At 39.7% G+C, this 24,199-nt stretch overlaps 1 protein-coding gene and 1 non-coding gene across 2 annotated transcripts in view; one reads left to right on the forward strand and one right to left on the reverse strand.

Annotated features, from left to right (window-relative positions):
* Window positions 1-24,199, reverse strand: part of LANCL3 (LanC like family member 3) — a 95,522-nt gene that overhangs the window by 65,794 nt on the left and 5,529 nt on the right. The window lies entirely within an intron of this gene.
* TRNAA-UGC (transfer RNA alanine (anticodon UGC)) lies at window positions 14,872-14,944 on the forward strand. Its single transcript has one exon. It is a non-coding gene; the product is annotated as a tRNA-Ala (tRNA).

Genomic DNA, 24,199 nt, shown 5'->3' on the forward strand with positions numbered 1-24,199 from the left:
GGACATTTTACTTCTAGTTACTTTAGGTGTGGCGTATAGTTAGTTGCTTACCCAATATCCATTTATCCCTTCTTTCTTCCTAACAGAAACCCAGCAGTTTTCAAGGTGGCCCAGATAAATGAAAGCTTTCCCAGTCTCCCTTGTGTGGCCATGCAACCGCCCTGCTCGACAGATACAAGGAGAAATTTGGTGATGTCTTGGACAGCTTTTGCTTCCCTGGTCAGTTCAGACATACTTAGTACAGCCTTCCCTCTGCTTCCTGCCTTGAATATAAATCATGGTGTCTGGAGCTTCCCCACAGATTCTGCAACTATGACCTGGGAAAGACCCTGACAGCACCAACTCATTTTACAAATACCAGCAGCCATCTAATGCCAGACCTCTTTACATGTTAGAATAATAAGCCTAATCTGTTTAAGCCACCGTAGTCAGGTTTTCTGTCACCTACAGCTAAAAGCACTGGTAAGTGATACATCTGGCCAGGAAAGGAATCCAGCTTCCACCCTCAGATCTGAGTCGATTTCGTTGTTTGAAATAATCCCTGTTAGGTTATGGTAATTTGCTCCTTGGGAATAGAAACATATGAGTGCCTCGCAGTAAGCAATGGCCGCACACAAGCTCTAATAATATCTCTCATCACTCCTGTTTCACCCAAGACCAAAGCAAGCAATGAAACCATTTCATTAAAGCAATACTCGGTCTCATGCACCACTGATCACAAGCTGAAGTTTACAAAGGAAAGCTGTGCCCTTCTGAGGACATCATTAAACGGCACAGCACAGAGTCTGCATTGTATCTCTCTCCTCGGGATTTGGGGTTTTCTTCTGCTACAATGCTACGGAATTACCTTCAATATGACATTCATGACAACTCTTCCCTCAACAGCATTTTTTTTTTTGGCTGTGCGGCGCTGCTTGCAGGATCTTAGTCCCCTGACTAGGGATCAAACCCGTGCCCCCTGCAGTGGAAACGTGGAGTCCTAACCACTGGACCACAAGGAAGTCTCTGATTTTCTGATTGAAATTTTCTGATGAAAATAAAGTTGACCTTTCTAATGACCAAGGTAAAAAGTTCTTAAAGGACACAGACATAAAAGCAGTAGTTGCTAATGTGAATACTGTCCACGGAGTAAGCAGAATGTTTTTTACTAAATGAACATAAAGAAGCAGGTAATGCCTTTAGGTGACCAGGCTGAGCTTCTGGGTGAAGAGCTATACCAGTACCCCACTTGCTAGTTTGCAAGAAGGGGTACTCTATGAAAGCACACTGTTCAAAAGTGTTCAGCAAAGGACCACTCAGTGGAACACTGGCATCACCTAGGGGCTTCTAAGAAATGCAGAATCTCAGGCCCCATCCCAGATCTTTAGTAGATTCTCCAGGTGATTCAGATACATTAAAGTTTGAAAAGCACTGGTTTAGAACACTAAAAATGTTCCTAACATGTTACAACACCTCAAATCAGGAGATGTTAATTACTCCCACCCCAGCAAATGGCAGGCATTGCCCAATATTCAGAGGGCCATAAATGTTGCCTGTGGACCTTGCAAGGATTTACAGCACTTGCCGTGGCAGCAAGAAGGAAATTTATTCTGCCCATGCCACCAATGATTAATATATTTGACTCACCTAAAGATATTAATTTTCCCCTAAAGGGTCATTTATCAAGGTCTCTGAGGTTAATTTATATTCTTCAAGATGACAGTGATAACAAGATTTGTTGCTGGGAACTATGCAGTAGATATGCAATACCAATTTTTCATGAAGATGCTTCCTCCTGTCACCTCAACAAGGCAACACAAATAGCTCAGAAGTCTGGTGTGCGGTCTGGTTTACACTGGAAAGGGTTATCTTGGGCATTGGTGCTATTTGACCAGACCCTAGAATGCTGTCAGTGGATTGTCCATGGCATTATCAAAAGAACTGGGAGCTTATTTACACCCAACCATGGCATCAATTCACTGAAAAAATAAAATGCACATTTTGCTCTTCTAAGGAGAGTGTGAACATCTAACCAAATACGATCACATATACCTTGCAGCCTACATTGATTGTGACAGCCCTGAAAGTCAGTGGTGTTCTGAACGGTGTACCAAGGAATGGAGATGAAACAAACTGAAGTTTAGAGCAGTTATTCTAAATTCATTAAAAAAAAAAAGTGATCACTGGAAGCAGGAACTTTCCAAGAGAGCATCAGGATTTCTTGTCCTACAAACCAAGCCGGAAATCCTTGGCAATAAGATTTCTGCTTCCAGCAATACAGGAGTCTAGGGCAGTGGCTCTGGAACTGTGGTCCCTAGGACAGCAGCATCAGCAGCATCTGGGGACCTGTTAGAAATGCAAATTCTCACACTCTATCTCAGACCCACCTAAAACCTGTTTCATGAGCCCTCCAGGTGATTCTGCCGGAAGTTAAACTTTGAGACCCATTAAGATCAAGGCTATCTACTAACTATCCTTGGTGAAAAGACCAATTTTGTTTATTTCTAATACATCATGGGCTGATGTTTCTGTAAAATAACATACTGATATATTGCCAGAAAATGAAATGGAAAAGACATATGAAATATGAGTCCCAATTTTTTTTACTAGATCCAACTGACAAAACAATTACTTGGTATAATTACTAAAAAAGTTCCTAAATGCCTAACTCTCCATTTCTGTACTTATATCCTTTTAGACCAGGAACAAATTTGCAGAATGGCACTGGCCTGCAAGCCACACTTTCAGTAGCACTCATCTGGATACTCAGAAAGGTCTTTCCCTATAACAGAGGAACTGCATAATTTTATTGATCCTAAGATGCACCATTTTTAAAAATTTTAATATCGCTGTAATTAAAATGTATCTCAAAATCACTATCTGCCCTGAGGCAGTAGGACTTAGCGCTCCTGGTCTGTGCACAGTGCATCAAAACCTCCAAAATGGGTATCAAGCACTTGGAAAAATGCCAGAGACAAAGTGGAACACTTTTTAAAGAAATGCTGCATCACCAGTGCTTTTCACAGCACAGAGGATGATATTTTGCAGAAAAATCACAGATGCTAGCGACTCTAAGGAGAAAGTAATTAAAGCCTGTTGGAGTATGAATGTAAGAAAGCGTTGTGAATATCATGAACCAATTTATTTTGCTTACATTTTTCTTCTAGGTATACACAAGAGTGATATATGATAAAAAAATCACTGTCTAAATAACTCTAAACAAGCTCTTTCAATAAGTGTAAAATGCTAGTGATAAGAAGTATTATGTCAGTTTAATGGACCATTTTTTTTCTTACTGGTACATAAAAAATGCATCTTAATTTGGCAGAATCTTGTAATTGATTAAATACCGCATATCCTTTATGAGACTTATTTACCAGTATATAGTTAGGCTCAAATACAGCAAGGGGAAGCCCCAAGTCCCCCTGAAAAAGCAAAATGAAACAAAAAGCTTGAGCAGAACCACATGTGATAAGCCAGACAAGGTCGCCCTGAGGGCAAATGTTGCATTCTCCTGCATCAAGCTGGGGACACCAAGGAAAAAGGCTAAAATGGTTCCAGGCTGGCAGTATTCCTGAATCCCAGAAGCAGCGAACACAGATCTCTGCAAAGAAGCATCCTCAATTTAGACACCACATATTAAAATCAACCAAATATATGTGCATGGTAGAAGATCAAGAACCCAAGGAAACAAGCCCCCATAAGTGACAGTACGCAGAAACCACAAACAAGGAAATGACACCATCAAGGACTTCCAACATTTACATTACCAGATATGAAGTACCCCCAAAAAATGCATTCAATGTTCCCCAAAAAAGGTCAAATCACAAAACTTAACAAGCAATATGAAACCATGAGAAAAGCTCAGCTGGAACTTACAGAAAAGAAAAATAAAGTTGATAGATGTAAAACTCAACACATGGGTTTAACGGCGGGTGAAACATGGCTCAAGGGAGAACTGGTGAACTGGAAGATAGATCTAATGAAGTTACCTAGAACGCAGCACAAAGAAATAAGTAAATGGAGAACATAAAAGAGAGGATAAGCAATATGAAGTGATACAAAGATGGAATATATGTGCATCTGGATCTCAGAAGGATGTAGAGCAGGGGTTCTCTACCTGCACTTGTGGAGCTATAAAACTATTGATGCCTAGGTCCCACCCAGGACATTCTGATTTAATTGTTCTAGAGCATGGCCTGGGCTTCAGAATTTTTAAAGCTCTTCAGGGGATTCTAATGTGCAGCCAGGGTAGAGAAGCACTAATATAAAAAAAAATGGCGAAGATCACTAACTTGATTTAGTCACTCTTCTTAGAAGTGATGCCAAAAGCACATCTGGCAAAAGAAAAAGTAGATAAATAAGGCTTTATAAAAATTAAAATTTTGTGTGTGCTTCAAAGGAAACCATCAATACAGTTAAAAGATAACCCACACAATGGTACAACATATTTGTAAATCGTATTTCTGATAAGGGATCTGTATCCAGAATATATAAAGAAATTTTACAACTCAATAATAAAAAACAAATAACTTAATTAAGGGCAAAGGATCTAAAAAGACATTTCTCCAAAGATGTGCCAATAAGTACATGAAAAGATGTTCAACATCATTAGTCATCAAGAAAATACATATCAAAGCACAATTATATACCACTTTACACCCGCTTATGGCTATAATCAAAAAGTCTGATAATAGTAAGTGTTGGTGAGGGTGTGGGGAAACTAGAACCCTTGTATGTTGCTGGTGTTGATGGAAAACGGCACAGCTGTTTTGGAAAACAGTCTGACAGTTTCTCAAAATGTTAAACATAAAATTACCATATGACCCAGCAATTCCATTCCTAGGTATACACCCAAGAGAAGTGAAAACATTGCAAACAGATGTCCACAGCAAAAACCTACACAAGAATGTTCACAGAAGCATTTTTCATAGTAGCCAATAACTTTTAATTACTCAAATGTCCATCAACACAGAACAGGATGAATAAAATGTGATATATCCATACAATTAAATATATTTGGTAATAAAAAGGAATGAAGTACTGATACATGCTCTAACATGGATGGACTTTGAAAACATTTTGCTAAGTGAAAGCAGCCGATCACAAAAGACCACATAGGCTATTGTTCCATTTCTATGAAATGTCCAAAACAGGCAAATCCATAAAGACAAAGAAGTAGATTAGTGGTTGCCTAGAGCAGTGGGACTAGGAGGAGGGGTTGGGTGGAATAGAGGAGTGACTGCTAACGGCATCAGGGTTTCCTTCTGGGGTGATGAAACTCTTCTAAAATTGACTGTGTTATACGTATAGCTGATTCACTTTGTTATATAGCAGAAACTAACACACCACTGTAAAGCAATTATATTCCAATAAAGATGTTAAAAAAAAATAAATAAATAAAATCAATTGTGGACAACCGTATGGACACATTAAAACCATTGAATTGTATACTTCGAATGTGTGAATTGTTATATCTCAGTAAAATTGTTAAAAATGAAGAGGTGATATTTGAAGGGCCAATGACTGAGAAATTTCCAGAACTGATTAAAGACACAAATCGATAAATATAAGAAGCACAACCTATAACAAGGAGGGTTATTAACATGAAATCTACTCTAGACACACTATGGTGAAACTGCAGATAGCCCAAAACAAGGAAATCCCTGGCAATCAAAATTCAGAGGGCATTGCGAACACATTGAAAGCATCATAGCACCTTAACTGCCAGAACATCAGGAGAAGAGACTACTCAGAAGGTAGCACCTTTGGCCTGAAATCTCTAGAAAAAACAAAACACTAGGCAGTAACAGAAATCAAAAGAGTATTGTTCTGTCTTTGATTCACATTTGGCCAGGAACACGGCTTGCCTAAAGAAAAAAGAATGCCTCAAGCTTGAAAGCTAAATGTCAAAAGCCATTTTACACAGTTTCAGTTAGAATCTCTAAGAAGTCATCTGCACCAAGAAGAACTGGGGACTTTTCTCTGACTGCTAAAAATACTGATGGGGAGTTAGTTATGTGTTGGTCAATATTCAATAGTATAAATCAGAAATAGCTGTGCCATACAGGGTATCGCCCTGCTAATTAAAAGCTCATGCTGTCTAAGATGAAGAGAACTATTAAGTCACAGTATGCTGTAGAAAAATGCTGAAGGTACATCTTTCCTTCTAATTTCTGATTTAGTTATCTCTTCAGGTATTTGTTTATTCACTATGCGACAGACGTGATGAGCTATTCATTTCTTAGCTGTAGTAAAAGTATACTTACTGAAAACTGGCTTTGATTCTTCTACTCCCCTACGTATTCTTATTCATAAATATTTACTTTAACAGTTGTTTGAGGAACAGTATTTTGATATGCAATTAAAGGGATAGTTTTCTACATTCAGTTCTCCTTTGCTGGAAAAGCATAAGTCCTTCCAAACAAACAAAAAAGAAATTCTAACAGCTGATTATGTGTCTACATCTGTCAATGGTTAATTTATCAAGAGTGAATGCAAGTTTTAAAGAGAGAGATAAAGGTTGAGAAACACACGCAAGTTTTTATCACCCGCATGAATATAAAAGTAACAGATTATTTTAAAAACAAAAGCCTTTTTAGATGTCACGTACTGTACAAGTCCAGACTTAAGAGTTTCCTAAAAAGTCTATTAAATGTTAACAATCGGAGAGTTCTGTGTGTCAGCACAGAAATGCGTAAGTGGATCATTTTGACCTGTCACAAGCTGGGCACTCTTCTCATTTTGTAATGTAAAAGTGGTAGAATTTTACCATCTGTTGGCTATCACAAGGCTGACTGCAAACGAAAATATGACAATATTCACGACCAATCAACTATCCTGTCCATCAGGTATTTCATCCTACGTGGCTCTGTCAAACCCAAAAAAGCTAAAACACATTTCAATAGGAGCTCCTTTTAAAATGTGGGTTGTCCCTTCTTGAGCCTCAAATACAGGGGATTATTTAGTTTCATGAAATTAAAAAGAGTTCATCTTCATTCCTTCCTTCCTTCCGTGAATATGTATTAAGAATCTTCTGTTTGCCGGGAGTCTGCCTATTATTCAGCTCAGTAGTAGTAAAAACAGAGTGGAGATGAAGAGCTTAGAGCTGCCCCAGTCATGCTGCAGGCAAGGCTCCCTAGGAAACATGTAAGATGGAAACAAACACGATATGTGCATTGAACAGTACATCCAAAACGGGCAGCCAGAGGTGCCGGGGAAAGGGATCGATTGAGAAAAAAGGCTTGTGAGAAAAATAACAAAAGATCCTACATGCTGCGGAGCAAGTAAGCCTGTGCACCACAACTACTGAGCCTGTGCACCACAACTACTGAGCCTGCGCGCCACAACTACTGAAGCCCGCGCGCCACAACTACTGAAGCCCGTGCGCCTAGAGCCCGAGTTCCGCAACAAGAGAAGCCACCGCAATGAGAAGCCCGCGCACTGCAACGAAGAGGAGCCCCTGCTCACCACAACTAGAGAAAGGCCACACGCAGCAACGAAGACCCAGTGACGAAGACCCAATGCAGCCAAAATAAATAATTTTTTAAAAAAGGGAAAATAACAAAAGAAACTCAGGTGGTGTTAGGCACTTCCTGCTGAGCATCCTTTCTCTCACAGTTTGCCATCCACTTTCAATCCCCACACTTAATCATCCATGCTTGGCTCCAATATCACACCCCCAGTTTTCTTTTTTACCATGTTCTATTTGGGAACTTGTCACCTGTAAATGAATGCCTTCCAGACACCTCCTCTCTTTGAGTTTTCAAGCTACTATGTGGAATCTGGGGTGAGAGTGAGCAACTAATTTGGTCCTGAAGCCCCAGAACTGATTCAGAAGCTCCACCTACTCCCTCGAGGGTTCTCTCAACAGAAACAATTTGCCATTTATCAGTCAACATTTATCGGTGTATTTAGGGAATGGGGAACTTTGTTTAACACTAAGGGTACCACCAGCCCAAGGTAGCAGAAAGAGCATGAGTTTGCAGAAGAACTTGAGTTCTAGACTACACGTAACCCCTTATCAATCGGGGACCGTAAGTCCCATAGGTAAGTCTTGGTTTCTCTCTCTTGTGTTAGATTCTCAACTGGCTGGTTCCTACCAAAAGTATCCTGCTTGGGCAATAAATGTTATTATCCTACTCCTCGACCCTGCGTCCTCAGGAAAGTTACTCAACCTCTCTGCAATGCTTTCTATTTTCTGTTCAGAAGATGGTAGTAGTAATAATATGTAACTCGAAGAGATATTGTGAGAATTAAATGGGACAGCTTACATAAAAAGTACTTAGCTGACTTAATGTTCTATATAATAATTAGTTACCACTGGCTGCAATGACTTGGAAGCATTTTAGAATCCTGGAGCAGCTTAGAGCTACTGCCTCGAAAAAAAAAATTATTCTTATTCTGCTTTACGTAAGTGGTTCCACCAGTCTTCACTGTATTCTAACCATCTATCTTTTCACTTTTAATTATCTTAACTGGGCTCTCTCCTCCTTCTTCTTGGGTAGCAGCTTAATAAATATAGCTCTGATCCTCATGATTTTACTCAATACTTTATTAAGGAAGGCACAACTATTTAAATTAAACCATATGAAGATTTTAATTGACACAGAGCTATTCGACCATTCAAACTAATACAATGTCATCACTAAATCCTAATTTAGTATTATTTATAAGAATAAAATGCATATATCCAGCTATATTTTTGATGGGGAAATATCTGTTGACAAAATTTATCTATATGTGACATCAATTCTATTATTAGGAACATTCCATAGATGTTCTCTGAGAACAATCATCGAGCAGGAATAAGATATATGTGAAGAAGAGAATATGGAGAAATCACAGCTAAAAAGCACAGGTGAGATTAAGAAAAATAGTTCTTATTTTCTTGGCATTTATATTTCTCAAAGAAATACATGTGCATAACTTAAAAAGTGAAAAGTTCTTTAAAATAATAGCAGGCTCCCGCCCCACCCCTCCCCATCCACATTCTGACTCCTCCAAGGCAAAAACTGAAAACATTGTTTTGGGCATTTTTTTCTAGCTACTTATCTTCATATTTCTAGATGAGATGCTTGTACAGCTATTTCTTGACTTCTCCATCAAAGGTGTTATCTATTAATCTCCTAACATGGAAGATGAAGACTTAGCTCTCTTATAATCTCTCCACACATACATTTCCTTTCCCAAATACCCAAAACAGTTATATCACTTTTTTTCCCAAACAATATGAGGTTAAATCAATATCCATTAAACAAAACCATTTGCAGTGATTACCATTTCCTTTCTCCCCGTGCCTCCCGCACAAGTTAAAAATTTCCTTTTTTAAAAAAATTATTTTATTTTTATTTATTTTTGGCTGCATTGGGTGTTCGTTGCTGCACGGGCTTTCTCTAGTTGCGGCGAGCGGGGGCTACTCTTTGTTGCGGTGCGTGGGCTTCTCATTGCGGTGGCTTCTCTTGTTGCTCTAGGCACGCGGGCTTCAGTAGTTGTGGCACGTAGGCTCAGTAGTTGTGGCTCGCGGGCTCTAGAGCACAGGCTCAGTAGTTGTGGCACACGGGCTTAGTTGCTCCGTGGCATGTGGGATCTTCCCGGACCAGGGCTCAAACCCATGTCCCCTGTGTTGGCAGGCAGATTCTTAACCACTGTGCCACCAGGGAAGCCCAATTTCCTTTTCTTATAATATTGTTCGGTTTTCTATTTTGTCTACACCAAATTCATGCCCAAACTTTCCAACAAATTTGCAAAACTCCCCTAGGTACAGCCAAACATATCAGGTAAGCTGCCTGTTCTATTTTTTGTTTTTTCTCTTAGCATCATCCAGGCTGTAGCTCTGCTTCAGTACTTACCAGCTGCCTTCAAGGCCTGATACCGAGCTGTCATCTCGGGCTGTCCCTTACCATCACTCTCGAAGTTTTCTGATCCCACCTGCATTGGAGCTCCAGGTTTTGAGATCTCATATTTTCCTATTTCTTGGTTCATTCTCCCATCGCAATGGACCCCCCTTAAAAATGTTTTACCAGCTCTTGCAGTGTTCCACATGGTGGCTGGTTCATTTGGAACGTCTGGCCCCTAAGTTTTTTTAACACATTCTGTGAAGCTAGATTACCTCTGCCTCATGCTTTTGAAAGAAAAATAATGTTCTGTTTTTTTGAGAACTTGCAAAGATTTTTTTCTGCTCTCACATTTGATAATTTTGGCTGCTATAGAATTCTAGTTGAGAATTTTCTTAGTGAACTTTGGGGGCCTTGCTCCGTTCTCCTATAGCTTCTTAAGTTGCTATTCAAAGTCCAGTGCAAATCCTTTTAAGGAAGCAGTTTTGTTTTTCTTCTTAGAAGCCTTTAGAATCTCTTTTTATTCTTTTTCCATCCAACATGCTGGTGGGCCCCTTAAATCCAGCAACTCATGTGGCTTCACATTTGCCCCACGGTTCCAGAAGCCTTGAAGTACCTGGAGGATCACACCCACACACACGCAGCTGTAGTGAATTACTGGTGGGCGAGCGATACCTCCAGTCAGGACAAACTCTGAGATGTGATTTACACTCTGGAGCTCCCCTACAGAATGAGACAGAAAGCTGGGGCTTAGCCTAAAATCACACCTTTGTTTTGGCTTCTGACCCTTCACTGTTTCCCCCACTCCCATACTGGTTTCTCCTGAGAACTCTTCCTTAATGGAGCGTGCCCATATCTGAGTCAGGTTTTGGAGAACCTGGCCTAAGACCATCATCTAGCTGCTCGAGTTTGGGAAAGGATCCCGGAGTCTAACCACTCTATCAAACTTGTAAATGACAAAGTTGAAGTTGAGTCTTACAGGCTTCTGGAACTTTGGGACCAATGTAGAGCCCTCTCCTGTACTGCCATTTTTATTCAATCTTAAGTTGAACTTCAGAAACACCCTGAGGTTCAGAGAGCCAAGTTAAAACTATCCTTCCATGTGGCTTGGGGTACAACTCACTCTCCTCTTGGCAGTGTATACATTACTAGAAAAACATGCAGAAATCTAACCTGACTTAAATCTCTAAAAGAAGCTCTGTAGTCTGAAAACTGTGGCTTTAACTGCTTGACCAGCTGTGTGATGACAGGCAAGTTACTGAACCTAAGTCCCAGTTTTCTCCCCTGAAATGGATATAATATGTTAACCACAGTGCCTGTAATATAGTGAGTCCTATCTTTTTATATATATATATATAAATTTATTTATTTATTTACATTTTATTTTTGGCTGCGTTGGGCCTTCATTGTGGCGACTGGGGGCTACTCTTCGTTGTGGTGCATGGGCTTCTCATTGCAGTGGCTTCTCTTGCTGCGGAGCACAGGCTCTAGGCGCACGGGCTTCACTAGTTGTGGCGAACGGGCTCAGTAGTTGTGGCTCGCGGGCTCTAGAGCGCAGGCTCAGTAGTTGTGGTGCACGGGCTTAGTTGCTCTGCGGCATGTGGGATCTTCCCGGACCAGGGCTCGAACCCGTGTCCCCTGCATTGGCAGGCGGATTCTTAACCACTGCACCACCAGGAAAATCTGAGTCCTGTCTTTTGAGTTCTTTTCTGGTGGTGGTGATAAGTTTGTGGTACTACCACCACATGCCTTCACCCAGTTCCCACATGTCAGACACGCTCGGCCAAGGTTAAGGGTATGGTCTAAGGCAGTGGTTCTAAAAAAGTAGTCTCCAGGCGAGCAGCAGCATCAGTGGAACTTGTTAACAGCGCAAAGTCTCAGGCCCGACTCCAGACCTACGGAATCAGAAACTCTGGGGATGGAACAAGCCCTCCAAGGGACTCTAATACACCCTCAAGTGTGCGAAACACTGACCTAAGGCCACAGGTCAGAGAAAGATATAATAGACCCCCGTGGAGATGAAGGCCACAGACCTAGAACCACTTGGTATGGTATTGAAGACTGTAAGCAGAACTAATGATTATACATGACACCTCAATGATTAGGGATAAGAACTCAATGATGCCTCTACTAATAGAGTAGTATAGTTTATACATATCAAGATCATCATGTCATAAATGAATATGAATAGCAGCTGAAGAGTAAAACATAGATTTAAGTTTGTAAAATTGACAGTGAGTCCATATGACATAGCCTTGAAATGCAAATAGAAAAGTGCATTAATGCAAGAAAAACATAATTTCTGGGCCCAGAAGCTGAAGAAACACTTGGAAGAATCCTTAATTGTATTAATCCTTTTCTGAAACAAGCTACCAACTGTACATGATCGGGAACATTTGCTGAGGAAAACTCATTTGAAGTTGTCATTTCGCCAGAGACACAACTACTGAAATTTGTCTGAAATTCTGAATTAGCGCCATGCAAGCAAATGATCTTTAGAAGCAAAGAAGAGAACTTAAGAGCAGGAAAGAGGTCCTTGAATCTACCACTCAGGTTCTGGGGGAAGAGAGCAAAAAACAAACATTCCAACATCACCTGCATAGCAATTTACTGCCGATAAAGCCAATTAGGTGATTTACTCTGAGAAGTACAAATCAGACACAGGAAAGCCAATTCCTAGATTAAGTCTTCAAGGAGCCTGAAATTTTAAAAAGAGAAAAGAACACCCTCCTGGAGGAAGCAAAGTGCAAAGGGTAACTTGCATGGCTTCGGGTTTCGGGCGTGATGACCAGCCACTCAATTTACTTTGACACAATCTCTGTGAGCTGCTCAGCTTAATCTCCTGTGTGGCAGAGCAGAGGATATTTCCCTCCAGCCCTTTATGGCCTCTGTTTGAAGATCTCAAAGCCTTGCTTATGTGATCAGGGGCATAGCAGCTCTGACTAACACCACAGGGAATATTAGACGGGCTGAATGTCCAAAAAGCATACTTGTATTATTTAGTTAACACAGGGTCTCACTTACATTAATGACAATAATACTCAAAATACTAATAAAACAAGGACTGACTTATACAGAGTCTTTACTCTGTGCCTAGCAGACCCTCTGCTAAGCATGTTACACGCACATTCTCAGTGGATCTTCATACCACACCTATGAAGTGGGTGCATTTAATAGCTTGTGTTACATTTTTTTTTTTTTTTTTTTTTTTTTTTTTTTTTGCTTGTGTTACATTTTGCAGATGAGGAAATCAAGCCTCAAAGATGCTAAGTAACATGGCTGAGGTCAACCAGCTCCTGTGATGGAGCCACGATTCAATCCCAAGGCTATATGACTGAAAGCCCTGTTCTTTTTAAGTAATCTTTTTTTAAAAAAAAAATACTAATTTATTTATTTAATTTCGGCTGCACTGGGTCTCAGTTGCAGCACACAGATCTTTAGTTGCAGTACGCGGCCCTGGGCTTCTTAGCTGCTGCCTGTGGACTTCTTATTTGCGGCATGTGTGCAGGATCTAGTTCCCGGACCAGGGATGGAACTCAGGCCTCCTGCATTGGGAGTGCAGAGTCTTACCCACTGGACCACCAGGGAAGTCCCAAAAGCCCTATTCTTAACCATCACCTTTTAATACCTTCATTGAGACGCTAACCTATTTCAACAGCGGCAACTGATACACGCGCAATTCTCTTTGTCTTACAAGGAAAGAGGAAATATTTTAAATAGCAAAATTATGTTACTGAAATGTGCATAAGAACAATACCTCCTTTCTGGTTGAGCACTGGTTCTCTTCAGCCTTAGATAGCTGGAAAGTTTGTTAGGAATGTGGCTCCCTCCTAAAGTCACTGTAGGAGTGGAGATTCAGCTGGTCCCCATAGTATTTGCTTTGAGATTGGTGATGCTTCGGTTGCCATGGACACCAGACTTCAATACACCACTGAGCAGGGGGAATCCATTCTATGCAAAGCAATGGAGCCAGTAGATGGGTACAGTAACAGCTAACTTCACATAATGCTATGACCAATATTTGTTTTGCCACCTCTCATTCAGATGATGTTCTCACCCATGAAGTCTGTAAGACTGCCTCTCATCTGGGAAACAGCTTCTTTATGGCCCAGGTAGCAATGCTCACACTTCACAGTGTCAAAGGCATTCATTTGTCTGGGTTGTTGAATGTGTAAAGCTATTCAGAAAAGGAAATGTGACCTTACACAAAACACTTCTTTGTTCAGCTTGCTAAAAGAAAGAATGGATCAGGGGCTTTGCTGGTGGCGCAGTGGTTGAGAGTCCGCCTGCCGATGCAGGGGACACGGGTTCGTGACCCGGTCCGGGAAGATCCCACGTGCCGCGGAGCGGCTGGGCCCGTGAGCCATGGCTGCTGAGCTTGCGCGTCCGGAGCCTGTGCTCCTCACAGGAGCCTGGCCTCCGTACGTGGGTGAGAGGCCCACGTACCGCAAAAAAAAAACAAAAAAAAAAACAAAGAATGGATCAAATGACTTCTTGAAAATTCCATTTGTCCAAGTGGCTAGCACCCCAAGAATAATGAGTCTGTTAACTTGGTAGGCTTCCTTAGTAGCTAAATCCATAAAGAAAGTAACTAGGAAACGATGAGGTACTTAGATATATATAAATACCGCATGAGAACAACATGTTTTTGAGACAAACCAAACATCCAACGTCCAAGGCATTGTACTTAATTAGTGAATGTAGGTCAGACAGTAATCAGTAAAAGTGAATCAAGAAGAGAAATGCTTATTTGGACACATGATGGCAAGTTTACCAAGAGACCATCACCACATGGGGATATTAAAGGACCCCCTCCACACATGGAGGAAATCTACTGTGTGTTGTGTAGGAGCCAGTCGAGTGACAAACATCTCTCATTAACCAGCAAAGAGGAAATTAGCCAAGTTAATAAAAAATTAATACAATCTATCATTTTCACATTCAGAAGTCAATAAATATAGTGAAATTCCATTAAAACCACCTTCTTATGGAACACTGGGAGGTCAGGTTATTGGCAAAACAAATAATTCAGTACATTTAAAATAATTTTGGGACTTCCCTGGTGGTCCAGTGGTTAAGACTCTGCACTTGCAATGCAGGGGGCACAGGTTCAATCCCTGGTTGGGGAAGTTCCACGTGCCACGAGGTGCAGCAAAAAAATAATTTTTACTATGCACATTTCCCCAATTTACTTCTTCAGTAATAAGAAAATTATGAACCATGCTCTCTCCAAGTAATTACAATACAAATGATAAGTTTAGGTTTTAGTGGAATGTATATTAGTAGATTAATTAAAAGGGGTAAACAAGTTATCTCCAAGGAAATCCACATTATTCTGTGTTAAATTACTGTATCAGAAGAAAAAAAAAAGGAAAAAAGTCTACGCATCTTCAGTTTAATTTACGTCACACAGGTAAATTTAACTGAATGATTCTAAAATGGGAGTAGTTCTATGAGCATCATGTTTTCGATCTGATCTGGGAATGATAGTGTCTCTTATTATGAAAGGATTTAAAACCGCTGGAGCATGGTCTATTTGGGCCTTTAAAGAAATGTAAAAAACAAACAACAACAAAATCCTTGTGTATATAGTGCAAAATTATATTTATCAGAAAAAAAGAAATCCATGTAGTCACTCAGAGTCCTTAAACCTGCAAGAAGATGTGCCAGGCAGGGATTCTTTCCTTCAGCGTCACCCACGAATTGGAAAGCTGATATTCTGGCATTTGTGGAAGAAATCATTTTCAGTACAAAGGACAAACGATGAAAATCATGAAGTTTGGCGGAGGCGGGGGGGGGGGATCAGTCAAATCTGTTGACAGGCAATCCCATAAAATTGAAAAAAAAATAGTGACTTCAAGCTTTTTACTCAAATCTTCTCAATGAACCAGCAGCAGCAGCGTCACCTGGGAGCTTGCTAGAGATGCAGTATCTTGGGCCTCACCCCAGACCTGCTGAATCAAAACCTGATTTTTACCAGGATCCCCAGGAGATCTGCGTGCACGTTAAAGTGTGAAGAAGAGCGCGCACTGAAAGCACAGATTTGGCGACCAGCCTGTGGGGATGGAACCCCCCTCTGCCGCTGACTAGCTGTGTAACCTGGAACAAGTTCCACAGCCTCTCTGTGCCTCGGTTCCCTCACTGGGGAGGATGGAGATAGTACTGGCGCCTAGGTCATAAGTATTAAATGACATAATATCTGTAAAGTGCTTACAACAGTGTGCACAACAAGGGATCAAGCAGTGCTAGCTCTTATGTCCTTTCAGCCATCACAGGGTTCTGGATCAAGAGTAACAAAGGATCTAAGATGCAGCCCACAGAAGTGCCCCATTCCCTGATAGGTCTATAATCGAGCAATTAGGAACTGGATTCAGTTTACAAAAGTCCAGTTTTCCCAACCTGCTATCATTTCAAGCCAAACTGCAGGGTTTACTTATGCAATGAACAACACACTGCTGCTTACAAACCAGGGACCACTCAAATTCAGACTGCGTGAAATCTTGCATATGCATTTTGTTCAGTGAGTGCTGAATGGAACGAAAAGAGGACACATTTCCTATCTGAGAAATTTCCATCCTCATTTTTTACCCATCAGTTTGTCATATACTAAAAAGTCTCATGAAACCTAGTTCTGAAGCTAATGTGGGATTGCAACAAAAAGAATAAAATACCTAGGAATAAACCTACCTGAGGAGGTGAAAGAGCCGTATTCAGAAAACTATAAGACACTGATGAAAGAAATCAAAGATGACACAAACGGAGAGATACACCGCGTTCTTGGACTGGAAGAATCAATATTGTGAAAATGACTATACCACCCAAAGCAATCTACAGATTCAATGCAATCCCTAGCAAATTACCAATGGCATTTTTTACAGAACTAGAACAAAAAATCTTAAAATTTGTATGGAGACACAAAAGACCCCAAATAGCCAAAGCAGTCTTGAGGGAAAAAAACGGAGCTGGAGGAATCAGACACCCTGACTTCAGACTATACTACAAAGCTAGTCATCAAGACAATATGGTACTGGCCCCCAAACAGAAATATAGATCAATGGAACAGGATAGAAAGCCCAGAGATAAGCCCACACACCTATGGTCAACTAATCTATGACAAAGGAGGCAAGGATATACAATGGAGAAAAGACAGTCTCTTCAATAAGTGGTGCTGGGAAAATTGGACAGCTACATGGAAAAGAATGAAATTAGAACACTCCCTAACACCATACACAAAAATAAACTCAAAATGGATTAAAGACCTAAATGTAAGACCGGACACTATAAAACACTCAGAGGAAAACACAGGAAGAACACTCTTTGACATAAATCACAGCAAGATCTTTTTTGATCCACCTCCTAGAGTAATGGAAATAAAAACAAAAATAAACAAATGGGACCTAATAAAGCTTAAAAGCTTTTGCACAGCAAAGGAAACAACAAACAAGATGAAAAGACAACCCTCAGAATGGGAGAAAATATTTGCAAACAAATCAACGGACAAAGGATTAATCTCCAAAATATATAAACAGCTCATGCAGCTCAATATTAAAAAAACAAACAACCCAATGAAAAAATGGGCAGAAAACCTAAATATACATTTCTCCAAAGAAGACATACAGATGGCCAACAGGCAGATGAAAAGTTGCTCAACATCACTAATTATTAGAGAAATGCAAATCAAAACTACAATGAGGTATCACCTCACACCAGTTAGAATGGGCATCATCAGAAAATCTACAAACAACAAATGCTGGAGAGGGTGTGGAGAAAAGGGAACCCTCTTTCACTGTTGGTGGGAATGTAAATTGATACAGCCACTATGGAGAACAGTATGATGGTTCCTTAAAAAACTAAAAATAGAATTACCATATGATCCAGCAATCCCACTACTGGGCATATACCCAGAGAAAACCATAATTCAAAAAGACACATGCGGGCTTCCCTGGTGGCGCAGTGGTTGAGAGTCCACCTGCCGATGCAGGGGACACGGGTTCGTGCCCCGGTCTGGGAAGATCCCACATGCCGCGGAGTGCCTAGGCCCGTGAGCCATGGCCACTGAGCCTGCGCATCCGGAGCCTGTGCTCCGCAACGGGAGAGGCCACAACAGTGAGAGGCCCGCGTACCGCAAAGAAAAAAAAAAAAAAAAAAAGACACACGCACCCCAATGTTCACTGCAGCACTGTTTCCAATAGCCAGGACATGGAAGCAACCTAAATGCCCATTGACAGACAAATGGACAAAGAAGATGTGGCACATATATAAAATGGAGTATTACTCAGCCATAAAAAGGAACGAAATTGAGTTATTTGTAGTGAGGTGGATGGACCTAGTGTCTGTCATACAGAGTGAAGTCAGAAAGAGAAAAAAAAATCATATATTAACGCATATATGCGGAATCTAGAAAAACAGCACAGATGAACCAGTTTGCAAGGCAGAAATAGAGACACAGCTGTAGAGAACAAACGTATGGACACCAAGGGGGGAAAGCGGTGGGGGTGGGATGAATTGGGCGATTGGGATTGACATGTATACACTAATATGTATAAAATAGATAATAAGAACCTGCTGCATAAAAATTAAATAATATTCAAAAAAACAGTTTAGATTATAAAATGTAAAAAAAAAAAGAAAAGAGAAAATAATGTGGGAAAACAGGCACCCCTAAATGCTCATGAAGGGAATGGAAATTGATGTAACCTTTTTGGAGAACAGTTTGATAATCTCCATCAAGAGAAAAATATCTATAAACTTTGACTCAGCAATTGGGTTTTAAAAATTTATCCTACATATATGCTTGCAACAGAAGGCAAAGATACATATACAGACATATGTATGTATGTATATGTAAATGTTGTATACGTATATATGCACATTATATGTAGTAGTGTGTATACTTTACAGCATTAATTTTGATAGCGAAAAAGGAAAAAAGTTTGAATCAACTTAATGTCCATCAATAATAGTTAAATTATGGTACAGCTATTAAATCAAACCAGTATAAAGAATGAGATCTCTCTACACAGTAATGTGCAAAGATGCACAAGGCACATAAGAGAACAAGCTGTAGTGTGTGTATGTATATATTGGGTTGGCCAGAAAGTTCGTTTGGTTTTTCCATCAGATCTTACGGAAAAATCCAAACTAACTTTTTGGCCAACCCAATACACACACACACTCACATACATACACACACACACACATACAGAATATCACATAAATGGATAAAAATATAGGTATTTTATATATCCAGAATATTTCTTTAAAAATGTTCAAAGAAGACATTTTTTTAAACATGCATACCTTGTTTTATGCACTTCATTGTGCTTCACAGACATTGCCTTTTTTTTCTTGCTTTACAAATTGAAGGTTTGTGGCAGCACTGTGTCAAGCAAATGTATCAGAGCCATTTTTCCAACACCATTTGTTCACTTTGTGCCTCTGAGTCACATTTTGGTAATTCTCCCCCTATTTCAAACTTTTTCATTATTATTATATTTGATATGATGGTCTGTGATCTCTGATGTTACTATCATGATTCGCTAATGTTAGGCTGAGATGGTTAGCATTTTTTAGCAATAACGCATTTTTTAACTAGGGTGTGTACACTGTTTTTTTAGACATAATGCTATTGCACACTTAACAGACTACAATATAAGAGTAAACATAACTTATCTGCACTGGGAAATCAAAAACTTCATGTGACTTGCTTCACTGAGACATTCGCTTCATTGCAGTGGTTTGGAACTGAACCCACAATATCTTTGAGGTATGCCTGTATATCTTTCTGTATCCTCTTATTGTTTGTGTTTACCTTGTGAGTATGACAGTAATAATTTTTAAGAAAAACTCAGGAAAAAAACTCTCAAACAACCTAACATTTACACTTCTAGGAACCAGAAAAAGAAGAAAAAAAAACCAAGCCCAAAGTTAGCAGAAGGAAGGAAATTATAAACAAACATTAGAGCCAAAATAAATGAAATGGAGAACAGGAGTAATATGAGAAAAGAATCAATGAAATTAAGAATTGGTTCTTTGAAAAGACAAACAAAATTGACAAACTTTTAGCTAGACTAAGACAAAAAGAGAGAGAAGACCCAAAATCAGAAATTAAAGAGACACTAAAACTGATATCACAGAAATACAAAATATAAGAGACTACTATAAACAATTATATGCCAACAAATTGGACAACCTAGAAGAAATGGATAAATTCCTAGAAACATACAACTTACCAAGACTGAATCATGAAGAAATAGAAGTCTAAACAGACTAATAATGACTAAGGATATTGAATCAGTAATCAAAAACCTCTCAACAAAGAAAAGTCCAGGACAAGATGGTTTCACTAGTGAATACTACCAAACATTGAAAGAAAAATTAATGTCAGTCCTTCTCAAACTCTTCCAAAAGAAGGAGGGAACATGTCCGACTTCATTTTATGAGCCCAGCATTACTCTCATACTAAAGCCAGATAGGAACACTACAAGAAAAGAATACTACAGGCCAATATTCCTGATGAATAGAGATGTAAAAATTCTCAACAAAATACTAGCAAACTGAATTCAGGAGCACATTAATAGGATCATACCCAAGGATCAAGTAGGATTGATCCTTGGGATGCAAGGATGGTTCAACAAATGCAAATATGTGAGGTGATGGATGTGTTAATTAACTATATGGTGAGCATCCTTTTACAATGTTTACATATATCAAGTCACCATGATGTACGCTTTAAACATCTTACAATTCTGTTTGTCAATTATACTTCAGTACAGCTGAAAAAATGAAAATAAAAATGAATACATAGTACAAAGGACACTGCATGGCACATAGTCTGTTCAATAAGTAACTGAATGAGTAAATAAAAAAATGTTTTCCTCTAAAAACGTGATACATCACATTAATATAATGAAAGATAAAAATAATGATCATCTCAATAGATGCAGATAAAGAAAGAATCTGACAAAATTCAACATCTTTTAATGATAAAAAGTGAACAAATTGGGTATAGACAGGATATACCTCAACATAATAAATACCATATATGACAAGCCCACAGCTAACATCATACTCAATGGTGAAAGGTTGAAAGCTTTTACTCTAAGATCAGGAACAACACAAGGCTGCCCACTCTCACTCTTATTCAACATAGTACTGAAGTTTTAGCCAGAGCAATTAGGCAATAAAAAGAAATAAAAGGTATCCAAATCAGAAAGGAAGAAGTAAAATTGTCTGTTTGCAGATGATATAATCATAATCATATATATAGAAAGTCCTAAAGAGTCTACCAAAAAACTGCTAGAATAAATGAATTCAGTAAAGTTGCAGGTTACAGCATCAACATACAAAAATCAGTTGTGCTTCTGTACACTAAAAAAACTATCTGAAAAATAAAGAAATCCCATTATAATAATAACATCAAAATAAAATACTTCTGAATAAATTTAACCAAGGAGGTGAAAGATCTATACACTGAAAACTGTTAAGACTTGGATGAAAGAAATTAAAGATAAATAAATGGAAAGAGATCCTGTGTTTGTGGATCAGGAATGATATTAAGATGTCCATACTACCCAAAGCTATCTATAGATTCAATCCAATTGCTATCAAAATTCCAATGGCATTTTCACAGAAAGAGAAACACAGTCCTAAAATTCATACAGAACCACAAAAGACCCCGAATAGCCAAAGCAATCTTGAGAAAAAAGAACAGGGCTAGAGGCATCATAGTTCCTGATTTCAAACTATATTACAATGCTATAGTAATCAAAATGGTATCATACTGACATAAAAACAGACACACAGACCAATGGAACAGAATCAAAAGCCCATAAATAAACCCTCACATATATGGTCAACTAATACTTGATATGGGAGCCAAGAATACTCAACGGGGAAATGATAGTCTCAATAATAAATGGCATTGAGAAAACTGGATAACCACATGCAGAAAAATGAAACTGGACCCCTATCTTACACCACTTACAAAAATTAGCTTGAAATGGATTAAAGGCTTAAACATAAGACCTGAAAATGTAAAACTCCTGGGAAAAAACATAGGGGAAAAGCTCCTTGACACTGGTCTTGGCCGTGATTTTCTGGATATGACACCAAGAGCACAAGCAACAAAATCAAAAATAAGTGGAACTACATCAAACTAAAAAGCTTCTGCACAGCAAAGAGAAACTACTAACAAAAAGGAAAGGCAACCTATGGAATAGGAGCAAATATTTGTGAACCATAAGAGGTTAATATTCAAAATATATAAAGAACTCATACAACTCTATAGCAAAACAAACAACTCAATTAAAAAAATGGGCAGAGGAACTGCACAGACATCTCTCCAAAGAAGACATACAAACAGCCAGCAGTTGGATGAAAAGGTGTTCAGTATCACTATCAGGGAAATGCAAATCAAAACCACGATGAGGTATCTCCTCACACCTGTCAGAATGACTATCAGCAAAAAGGCAAGAGATAACAAGTACTGGTGAGGATGCAGAAAGAGAACTGTTGTACACTGTTGGCAGGAATGTAAGTTGCTACGACAACTACGGACAACAGTATGGATGTTCCTCAAAAAAGTAAAACTAGAACTACCATATGATCCAGAATTCCCACTTCTGGGCATTTATCCAAATGAAATGAAAACAGGATCTGGAGGAGATATCTGCGTCTCCATGTTCATTGCAGCATTATTGACAATAGCCAAGTGGGAGGTCATGAGACAGACCTGGGTAAGGGAGCCAAGGGGCAGACACTTTGGTAACGACCCAACAGCCATTGCCCTCCCCTTTCTTCTTGTCAGAACCTGCATCCACTAGAGGTCAGAGGTTAGAAATGAAGGATATTAGCCTTTTCGGCATCCCCAGAAACCAGAAGTGGCCAGTGCTGGGTTGTTGACCAACTGCTGGGCAATGAGGCAGAAGGGAAATTCTTCAAGGATAGAATGTTCCATACGATAAGAAAAAAAAATCAAAGAAAAAAACCTCAGACCCAGTTGTATGGGAACACAATGCTTGGAATGGCAGCAGCCATCTTGCAATTTTGAAGAGTGATACAGCTCAGACACCCAGAATAGCAGAGAAAAAGGTCAGAAAGGGCTTGGGTTCTGATGATTTTCCTGAGTTGCTGAACCAATCCTGGAATGACCTAGCTCTACACTCCTTGTCAAGTGAGGTAATACTGTTCCCATTATTTAGATCAGCAGTCCCCAACCTTTTTGGCGCCAGGGACCAGTTTCGTGGAATGCGATTTCTCCTTGGACGGGGGTGGGGGGGGAGAGGGGGGGAATGGTTCAGGTGGTAATGTGAGCGATGGAGAGCAGCAGATGAAGCTTCGCTCTCTCGTCTGCCCGCCGCTCACCCCCTGCTGTGTGGCCCGGTTACCTGATTTAGATCATTTTCCACTGGACATTCCATTATTTGCAGCTAAAGGCATCCCCGCTTAGACAGCTGCCAACCACCTGCCTTAGCAATGAGCTAAGGACACAACTAACAATCTGGCAAAAGGTGTTTTCCTTTAATCATGGCAGTAAGATAGATTCCTTGTATTGGGTATAATTTTCTATGTGATGTTCAGAATCACTTTTGATTTTTTGTTAGTAGTGCAAAGGGAAATACCATTGATCTCATTAAGCAGGTACTTTGTGTCAAGCACTACACTAGGCACTTTATCTAGGGTGAGTCATTGCAGCAACTTCCAGAACAGTCCCCTTTGGGAAAAGAAAATCACATCTATATTTTCTCCAATCTTATTTAAACAACTTGACATTTCCTTTCATTATGAATGCAGACCACGAACCACCCAGGAGTACTTGTGACTTTGCCACCTATAGAAATCACAGATATATTCATGTCACGCTGCAGTTGTTGAAGATATCTTGAAATATCATTGACCCTCATGATACAAGTGTACAATCATCCTTAGACCCCGCTGCAAAACCTTATTGAATGTGTTAATCAAGCAGCACGTATGCTACTGCATCACACATTTTTTAAATGTTTTGGTAACCGAATGTTAATATAATTAGCTTCCTTTGTAATCCTGTGTATTTTATGCATCTAAAAATGTCCTTGAAAAAGAGGTACTGTAGGTTTCACAAGATTTACAAAGGAGTCCTTGGCACAAAAGGGGTTTAGACCCCCTCTAATCAGCCCCCCTTGTGACCCTTCTTAATACTGGTCAACCCATTATCTACACAGAAAACCAGGGAAATCTTCTTTTGAAAGGTGAATAAGATGAAGACATTCCCATTTCAACCTGAAACAAGTGCGAACTCCTAACTTGGACTGCCCCGGCCCTGCAGGATCTGCTTTTCCCCTGCTCACAGCTCCTACCTGGTCTCCAGCCCTCTAGCCCTTGCGCACTCTGCTCCAGCTGGG

The sequence above is a fragment of the Lagenorhynchus albirostris genome, chromosome X, assembly GCF_949774975.1.
Source record: "Lagenorhynchus albirostris chromosome X, mLagAlb1.1, whole genome shotgun sequence".
Lineage (NCBI taxonomy): Eukaryota > Metazoa > Chordata > Mammalia > Artiodactyla > Delphinidae > Lagenorhynchus > Lagenorhynchus albirostris.